Below are 8,960 nucleotides of genomic sequence, written 5' to 3' on the forward strand. Positions count from 1 at the left end.
AGACAGAAGGGAGGAACCACAGTTAAACCAGCCTTACTGCCGGTTCACACAGGGGCGGCACGACTTGCAGGTCGACTCACCGAGGCAGCGACTTACAAAACGACTTCTGTATAGAAGTCAATGCAAGTCGCCTGAAGTCGCCCCAAAAATACTACAGGAACCTTTTTCTAAGTCGGAGCGACTTGCGTCGCTCCTATTAGAATGGTTCCGTAGCACAGAATGAGATGCGACTTGTCAGGCGGCTAAGTCGCCTGACAAGTCGCCCCTGTGTGAACTGGGGCTTAGGAGAAAACCCAAATGACCACAAATACTATAAATCGGCCAGGTTAGTTATCACCTAGCACAGCTAAATTTACTAGTTGCCTTACAGAAAACATAAATTGAATTAATGTTATACAGTATCTCACAAAAGTGAGTACACCCCTGAAATGTTTGTAAATATTTTATTATATCTTTTCATGTGACAACACTGAAGAAATTACATTTTGCTACAATGTAGTGAGTGTACAGCCTGTATAACAGTGTAGATTTGCTGTGCCCTCAAAATGACACAACACACAGCCATTAATGTCTAAACCTCTGGCAACAAAAGTGAGTACACCCCTAAGTAAAAATGTCCAAATTGGGCTCAAAGTGTCAATATTTTGCATGGCCACCATTATTTTCCATCACTGCCTTAACCCTCTTGGGCATGGAGTTCACCAGAGCTTCACAGGTTGCCACTGCATTCCTCTTTCACTCCTCCATGACGACATCACATTGCTGGTGGATGTTAGAGACCTTTTGCTCCTCCACCTTCCATTTGAGGATGCCTCACAGATGCTCTATAGGGTTTAGGTTTGGAGACATGTTTGGCCTGTCCATCACCTTTACCTTCATCGTCTTATAGCCTAAGCCATCTTTATGTAGAGCAACAATTCTGTTTTTCAGATCATCAGAGAGTTCTTTGCCATGAGGTGCCATGTTGAACTTCCAGTGACCAGTATGAGAGAGTGAGAGCGATAACACCAAATTTAACACACCTGCTCCCCATTCACACCTGAGACCTTGTAACACTAATGAGTCACATGACACTGGGGAGGGAAAATGGCTAATTGGGCCCAATTTTGATATTTTCACTTAGGGGTATACTCACTTTTGTTGCCAGCGGTTTAATGACACACACAGACATTAATGGCTGTGTGTTTATTTATTTTGAGGGGACAGCACTGTTATACAAGCTGTACACTCACTACTTTACATCGTAGCAAAGTGTCATTTCTTCAGTGTTGTCACATGAAAAGATATATAATATTTACAAAATGTGAGGGGTGTACTCACTTTTGTGAGATACTGTACATACTGAATATATAGAGGTTTGTTACATACACTAGAAATGTGAGGTCTTTTTTAAAAAGCTCAACCATACATTATAGTTAAAACCATGGTAGTGATTTTACAGTATAGCCCATCAAAAAGAAAATGCATTTTCACTTTGATGTGCCAACCTATTTCAAAGTTGTCTGCTTTTTTCAAACCTGCATGCTGTGTTAATAAAAAAAAAGCAATGCTTACTTCATTTTGAACAATCTTTATGGTTTCTCTATAAAATGAACTTCTAAAGGGGTTCTTTGGACCCCTTACAGTCCACTGTGAGATTTACAGGAGATGCCACTAATAAAAAGCAAGCAGCTGGCATCTTCTGTATTTACATCCATTATTAATGTAAAATGTTTTTAACACGTCTTTTGCAGTGTAAAACTATTATTCACCATGATGTAATTATGAGTTGGGCACAGACCCAACATTTTTCAAGGTTTGTGCACAGTTCATTGTCTTCAGAATTGCCCTGTGCTGCTGTCTGCTGCTGTTGCAGCTAATACCACGGACACACGATCAAAAATTCTGCCAGCAAAAGTCGGATGTGAGCTTTTGGTCAGAAATTCCGACCGTGTGTATGCTCCATCGGACTTTTGCTGGCAGAATTCCAGCCAGCAAAAGATTTAGAGCAGGTTCTCTATTTTTCGGTCGGAAAAAGTTCCTATACGAAAATGCGATCGTCTGTATGCAATTCGGACGGGCAAAAAATCACGCATGCTCGGAAACAATTCGACGCATGCTCGGAAGCATTGAACTTAATTTTTCGGCTCGTTGTAGTGTTGTACGTCACCGCATTCTTGACGGTCGAAAGTTCAGAGAACTTTAGTGTGACATTGTTTATCCAAGGCAAACTTGAGCGTAATTCCTTTGGAAAAACCATCCAAGTTTTTTCTGACCGTAATTCCGCTCGAGTGTACGTGGCATTAGTCTCTGCAGAGTCAGTCTCTTGTTTGTTACCTGGATCCATTGCTGGATCCCTTGCTGTGCAAAAGGCTTCCCTACCCCTGGAAACCTGTGGCAAAACATATTCAGTTGGTGTGTTTAGGCATTCTCATGCTCCCCTTGCTGATTCTTATTGAGAAATGCTAAAGAGCACTATAATGTCTGTCTGGGGAAGCTATTTTGTGCTACTTTGTCTGACAATTGCGTGGTCGGGCAACGCTGTACCCAAATAAAATTTATATAATTTTTTTCTCCCCAAAACAGAGCTTTTTTGGTGGTATTTGATCACCACTGGGTATATATATATATATATATATATATATATATATATATGAAAAACAAGCATAAATTAAAAAAAAAAAAAAAAAAACTATATTTATTACTTTCTGCTATAAAACATATCCAAAAAAAAAATAAATAAAAAATATAATTTCTTCATAAATATAGGTCAAAATGTATTCTGCTACATATGTTTGGTAAAACAATCCCAATAATTGTATATTAATTGGTTTGAGTAAAAGTTATTGCGTCTACAAACTATGGGATGTATACTGGAATTTTTATCTATTTTTTTTTATATACTAGTAATGGCGATGATTGCGGACTTATAGTGGGACTGTGATAGTGCGGCGGACAATATGACACTAACTGACACTTTGTGGGCACTGACTGACACTGGCATCACCAGTGACACTAATACAGTTATTAGTGCTAAAAATATACACTGTCACTGTACTAATGACACTGGCTGGGAAGGGGTTAACATCTAGGAGCACTCAAGGGGTTAATTGTGTGCCTAGCAAGTTTTAATGTGTTTGCTGTTTGCTGCTTCGTACTATAGATCGGTTTATTTAATTTCCCTGCTTAGCAGGGAAAATAAACAAAGCAAACGCTCCTTCTGTATAGAGCTCTGTGTTGTTTACCAACACAGAGCTCTAGGCTATGATTTGACACAGCTGATCAGCAGGTCCTGGCCATGATTCATTGGACAGGATCTGTTGATGAACTCCTGCTGTGTGAAAACACAGAGGGGCGGGGGCTCGTGCACACCCCCAGACCCGGGAGCAGGCACACCCCCAGACCCGGGAACATACTAGTACATCGTTGTGGCTGTAGCTGCTGCCCCGCTTTAGTAAAAGTACTGTGGTGGGTCGACAAGTTGTTCCGGGCTCCTGTTCCCATGATTCTGCTCAAGTTCCTAAAGCCAGTTAATGACCTTTGCCTGTTTAGTAATTAACCCTCTTGTCCACCTGTCTTGACCTCTTGCCTATTTGACCACTATTTTGCCTCATGATTCTACACTTTGCCTTGTTTCTGCTTTCTGTTCGCTGTTGCCAGTCCGGGTGTATCTGAGGGCTCAAAGCTGGGAACCGTTTCCAGCAAAGCCCATTCACTCCCTGCAGGGTGCTCTGGTGAACACTAAGGCGATTCCTTAGATTCTTTGCTTTAGTCCTCATTAGGGCCAACATTCATCTGGCAACACAGGTAGTACACTATTTCTGTGATATTTAGGAGCTTAAACTTCCTGATAGCTGCTCTTCTTGCAAGCAAATATGGCAAAGATACTGTATGTTTTTAGTATATGTAGTGATTTCAACAACTCCTCATTTTATTAATGTTCTGCTTTGCCATTAGCCTAAACTTCTAAGTTTAGGCTAATTTTTAAGGTTTTCTAGTTGCGTTCTACACAAAGGTCATTCTAAACACATACTGTAAATACACTCCTAAGCACTCCGGGACAAGGTCGTCCAGTGCCCAAGGCAAAGTTGCCAAGCTGTGCCCCCCCCCCCCCCTTAAGCCTTGTAAACACGATTGGATTTTCCGCAGACAAAACCTCTGACTTTTGTCCAAAGGTGTGTGCCTGGATTTTGTCTTGCATACAAAAGGCAAGGAATTGTCAGGCCAACAAACACGAACGTAGTGACGTACTACGTGGTTTTTCAGCTCTTTAGCGCCACCCTTTGGGCTCCTTCTGCTAATTTCGTGTTATTAGAAGTTTGTTGAGTGTTGATTCGCAATTTTCATTTTGCTCTTTTCAGTTTGTTTCTGAGCGGCCGTTCGTCAACCAGCCATGTTGCAAAATCGGAAGAGATAACGCGTTATTTATTATTGGTCTTGGAGTTATTGCTTTGACCCAAGTCCAATGCAGGAACAGGAGGAGGAGGAGTTCTTGGACCAAAAATTGGTTGCTTTATTAATTGTGACCAATAATGTCATATGCCTTTGCAGCGGGAGCTCCAGGAGAATAATCCGGATGATTTTCTGAATTATCTCTGGATGATGGACCCCTGCTTTCACCAACTCTTGGCATTGCTGACCCCTATATTAAGAAGCAGGACACATGCATGAGGCTTTTATTTTATTTTTTGGTTGAATAATGATTTGATTTTGTACATTTTTAATATTTTTGGATGCATAGAATGCACTTTTTGGTTAAGTTTTACATGCAGATAGCATGTCTAATTTTATTTGTTTTCTTTTTTTAATGCACAATAAAAAAATTGTGTAGAATAATACTTGGCTATGTGTTTTACTTCAAATGACAGTTTGGGAGTAGGCAGTTACATTTTAAAAAATACAATGTAAAATTAACAAGGGACACCAATATAGTTATATCTTTGATCTTAAAAACTACGGGATAATGGTGTTGTGGTAACTTGCACCAAAAAAAAAAAATAACAAGCATAATAATATTATTCTTGATATTACTAGAAAAAAAGCCTTTGAAAATTCATTTGCAATAACTCCATCAGTATCACCAGCAAAGCAGCTTCATTATTATCCCATTAAAGAAGACGAGAATTGTGCGCTGCATTTGGAGATTTCATAATTTGCCACGTCACGAATGTTAATTCTGCATTATGAATGCTAGTTTACAAGACCGACCGCTTCCAGCTTGTCCTTGTTTCCGAGCATGCGTGTTCGTACTTTGGACTTTTGTCTGACGAACTTGTATACACACGCTCGGAAAACAGACATTTGTCCGTGGAAAAATTTTAAAACCTGCCATCCAACATTTGTCCGCGGAAAATCCAACAACAATTGTCGGATGGAGCATACAAACGGTCGGATTTTAGACCAACAGCCTGTCATCACACAATTCTCATCTGAAAAGCCGATCGTGCGTACAAGGCTTTAGGGTTAGCTGTGACTTCGCTGTCACTACTCCTGTCAGCCTTGTAACAGAAGCAAATTGCACAGGACGCCCCATCCCTGCAGTAAACTATTGCACCCAGGGCAGCTGTCCCTCCTGCACACCCCTTGTCCTGGCCCTGCTCTTAATTGTTCAATACATTCAAGACCCCATACACACTTACACTATATTGTCAAAAGTATTGTGACGCCTGCCTCTACATGCACATCAACTTTAATGGCATCCCAGTCTTAGTCCGTAGGGTTCAATATTGAGTTGGCCCACCCTTTGCAGCTATAACAGCTTCAACTCTTCTCGGAAGCCTGTCCACAAGGTTTAGGAGTGTGTCTATGGGAATGTTTGACCATTTTTCCAGAAGCACATTTGTAAGGTCAGGCACTGATGTGGACGAGAAGGCCTGGCTCGCAGTCTCCACTCTAGTTCATCCCAAAGGTGTTCTATCGGGTTAAGGTCAGGACTCAGTGCAGACCAGTCAAGTTCCTCCACCCCAAACTCGCTCATCCATGTCTTTATGGACCTTGCTTTCTGCACTGGTCCAAATCTTTTGGTGGAGGGGGGATTATGGTGTGGGGTTGTTTTTTAGGCATTGGGCTTGGCCCCTTAGTACCAGTGAAGGGAACTCTTAAGGCGTCAGAATACCAAGACATTTTGGACAATTTCATGCTCCCAACTTTGTGGGAACAGTTTGGGGATGGCCCCTTCCTGTTCCAACATGACTGCACACCACAGCACAAAGCAAGGTCCATAAAGACATGGATGAGCGAGTTTGGGGTGGAGGAACTTGACTGGCCAGCAAAGAGTCCTGACTTCAACCTGATAGAAAACCTTTGGGATGAATTAGAGCAGAGACTGTGAGCCAGGCCTTCTTGTTCACATCAGTGCCTGACTTCACAAATGCACAGCTGGAAGAATGGTCAAACATTCCCATAGGCACACTCCTAAACCTTGTGGACCGCCTTCCCAGAAGAGTTGAAGCTGTTATAGCTGCCAATGGTGGGCCAACTCAATATTGAACCCTACGGACTAAGACTGGGATGCCATTAAAGTTCTTGTGCGTGTAAAGATAGGCAACTTTTGACAATATAGTGTATGTAGAAGCCTGGATTTGAATCACATCTTTTATGCTTGCTCTATTATGAACTGAACACAGCTCAAGCTAATGGCATTTATGATGACTCCATGTTCATAAACTCAAAATTCCCCTAATTTTGTTATAAGATTGTACTGTACATGTACGTTGTTAGCCATATTGACAAATATAAATTTATGTTTTGATCATCTATGTTCTTCGTGATATGTAATGTATCTCGCGTGAGAAATAATATATTGTCATAATTTAATCTTACCCCTCCCAAAAGCAGAGCTTTCCTAAAGGCGAGTAATTCACCAATATTTATGGCTTCTTTCCAGCCAAGTGCAAGTCAAAGCTACCATCAAAGGTTTACACCTGCAGTAGAAGCAATAAATTCTCCTCGCCCCAGAACTAATTACCTGACATTAAACAACATACATCTCCTCGCAGCAGTCTATCACATGCTCTGCATTAAGGGACATCAGTGTTGGGTGCTGTGATGTCTTGATTACCTGATGGTAACCAAACTCACGTAGTCTGCAAGACTAAGTATATAAAATGTGAATATACAGTCAGTAGGGGCAAAATGATCTCTGAAAATGAGAAAGAAAAAAGCTTTCAGAGGAAAGCAGGGAGCTTGATTGAAAAATAAATTCAAACTTTTAAAGGTCATCAGGAGAAAATATTCCCTGCAAAACACTGTAAAATGAAGAGCCTGTTCTGTAATTGCACCTGTCTTAGTTCAAATCAATTTTCCCTGTTGTGTTTTGTTTTTCAATTGCTTTTTATTGTGACGATTTTCAGGATGCACTGCTCCCTCTACTCTCTAATCACTTCCTGAATCAGGTTCATGGGTTGGTGTGACATCATCTGCCGCTTAGCTGAACTGCCAGTTCATCCTGGCTGCCAAATTCTGTCATCTGTCCAGAAAAAGCAGTGAAATATTATTATGATGCAGAGGAGGTATCTGAAGGGATTTCTTAACTGTAACATGGAAGAAGTGGGAGACTTCAGGGGTCCATTTATCAAACTCCATCCGTCCAGCATTTGTGATTTAATGCTTGCTTGGAAAAAGTCACTATGAACGTGCAGTTCTTAGCATGGATTTGTCACTTTACAGTATTGAAAATTTGTTTTAGTTGCATCGTAAATGCTTCTGTATTTTAAAAAACGGGGAAAAGTCTGCAGGTATTTAGTAAAATTCACTCTTGTACTAAAACAAAGCAACAACAAGGCAACAAGAAATTATTCCATTCTTATTCAAAGAGAACCACTCATGAATAGACTTATGCAAGTGTTAAGATTTTTTTAAAGTGCAACTAAAGTCAAAAATACTTACTTCTGTTCCAACGGTCTGACACCCATGGCGCTAGCATCTTCTCCATTCAAAAGAGGATTGCAGGCCGGTAGATGTATTTTTTCAGAAGAGAAGAGGTATGTCTCTCTGCCTGTTCGCATTTTTTTTTTTACTTTGGTTCCGCTCTAATGTAAGCTTTTAGGCACAATATAATGTGGCTTTTCATTTCATAACATAATGCAAAAATAGGAAGGGATAGATCGGCACACCTCACCCGGCCCAAGTGGTAAGCAGGTAAAAGCAGCCTTTGCTCGATTCATCCAGACCATAATTCGGGGAGTTGTAGTCTGGATGAATCAAGCTAAGACTGTTTTACCTGCTAACCGCTCGGGCTGGGTGAGGTGTGCGGCGGCCGGGCTATCTCTTCCTATTTTTGCAGTATGCTTTAGGTCTGGACGGACCTTTCCTCATCCTACACCCTTACTAGCCTGCGGATCCAACTCATCAGAATTTGACAGCCTGAGCAGGGACCCTAAGGACCCTTTCACACGGGCTTTCCGATCATGTCTGCCTGTCAGTTTTTCAGGCGGACCTGATTGGATGCTCAATTCACCCCTATGGGGCAGCAGAAGTCAGCAGTGACATGTCCGCTGACACCTGATGCTATCCAATCCGGTCCACCAAATCCAGACGGATGGTGACCCTATTTTCCATCCGTCTGGTAGTCTGTTTTCATCCGATCTCCCCATAGAGGAGAGCGGGGCTCTGACAGGTCCATCTCAGCACAGTAAGTGGAGACGGACCTGTCATCTGCCTGCTCAGTGGGGATCAGCCAAATGATCCCCCGCTGAGCAAGCAGAGTCCGCCAAACAGACAAGCCCATGTGAAAGGGCCCTTAAGCATTTTTAATTTCACAGCAGACACTTCCAGGTGCTTGCACATCAATTTTTTTCTAGATCCCCTATCATGTTAGTTTGTTCCTACCTCACTCTGTAGCTATGGGATGCTCTGTATAGCTAGTACCACTCTATTTTCAGTGTGCCTTTAGTTTCTATTCTGTATATTGCTGGAGCTAGACATATTATTATTTTTGACATATGTGATGTCCATCTGTTATGATCTGCACAAGTTTTGGA

Source organism: Aquarana catesbeiana, linkage group LG05 (genome assembly GCF_042186555.1).
Source record: "Aquarana catesbeiana isolate 2022-GZ linkage group LG05, ASM4218655v1, whole genome shotgun sequence".
In the NCBI taxonomy this organism is placed as follows: Eukaryota; Metazoa; Chordata; class Amphibia; order Anura; family Ranidae; genus Aquarana; species Aquarana catesbeiana.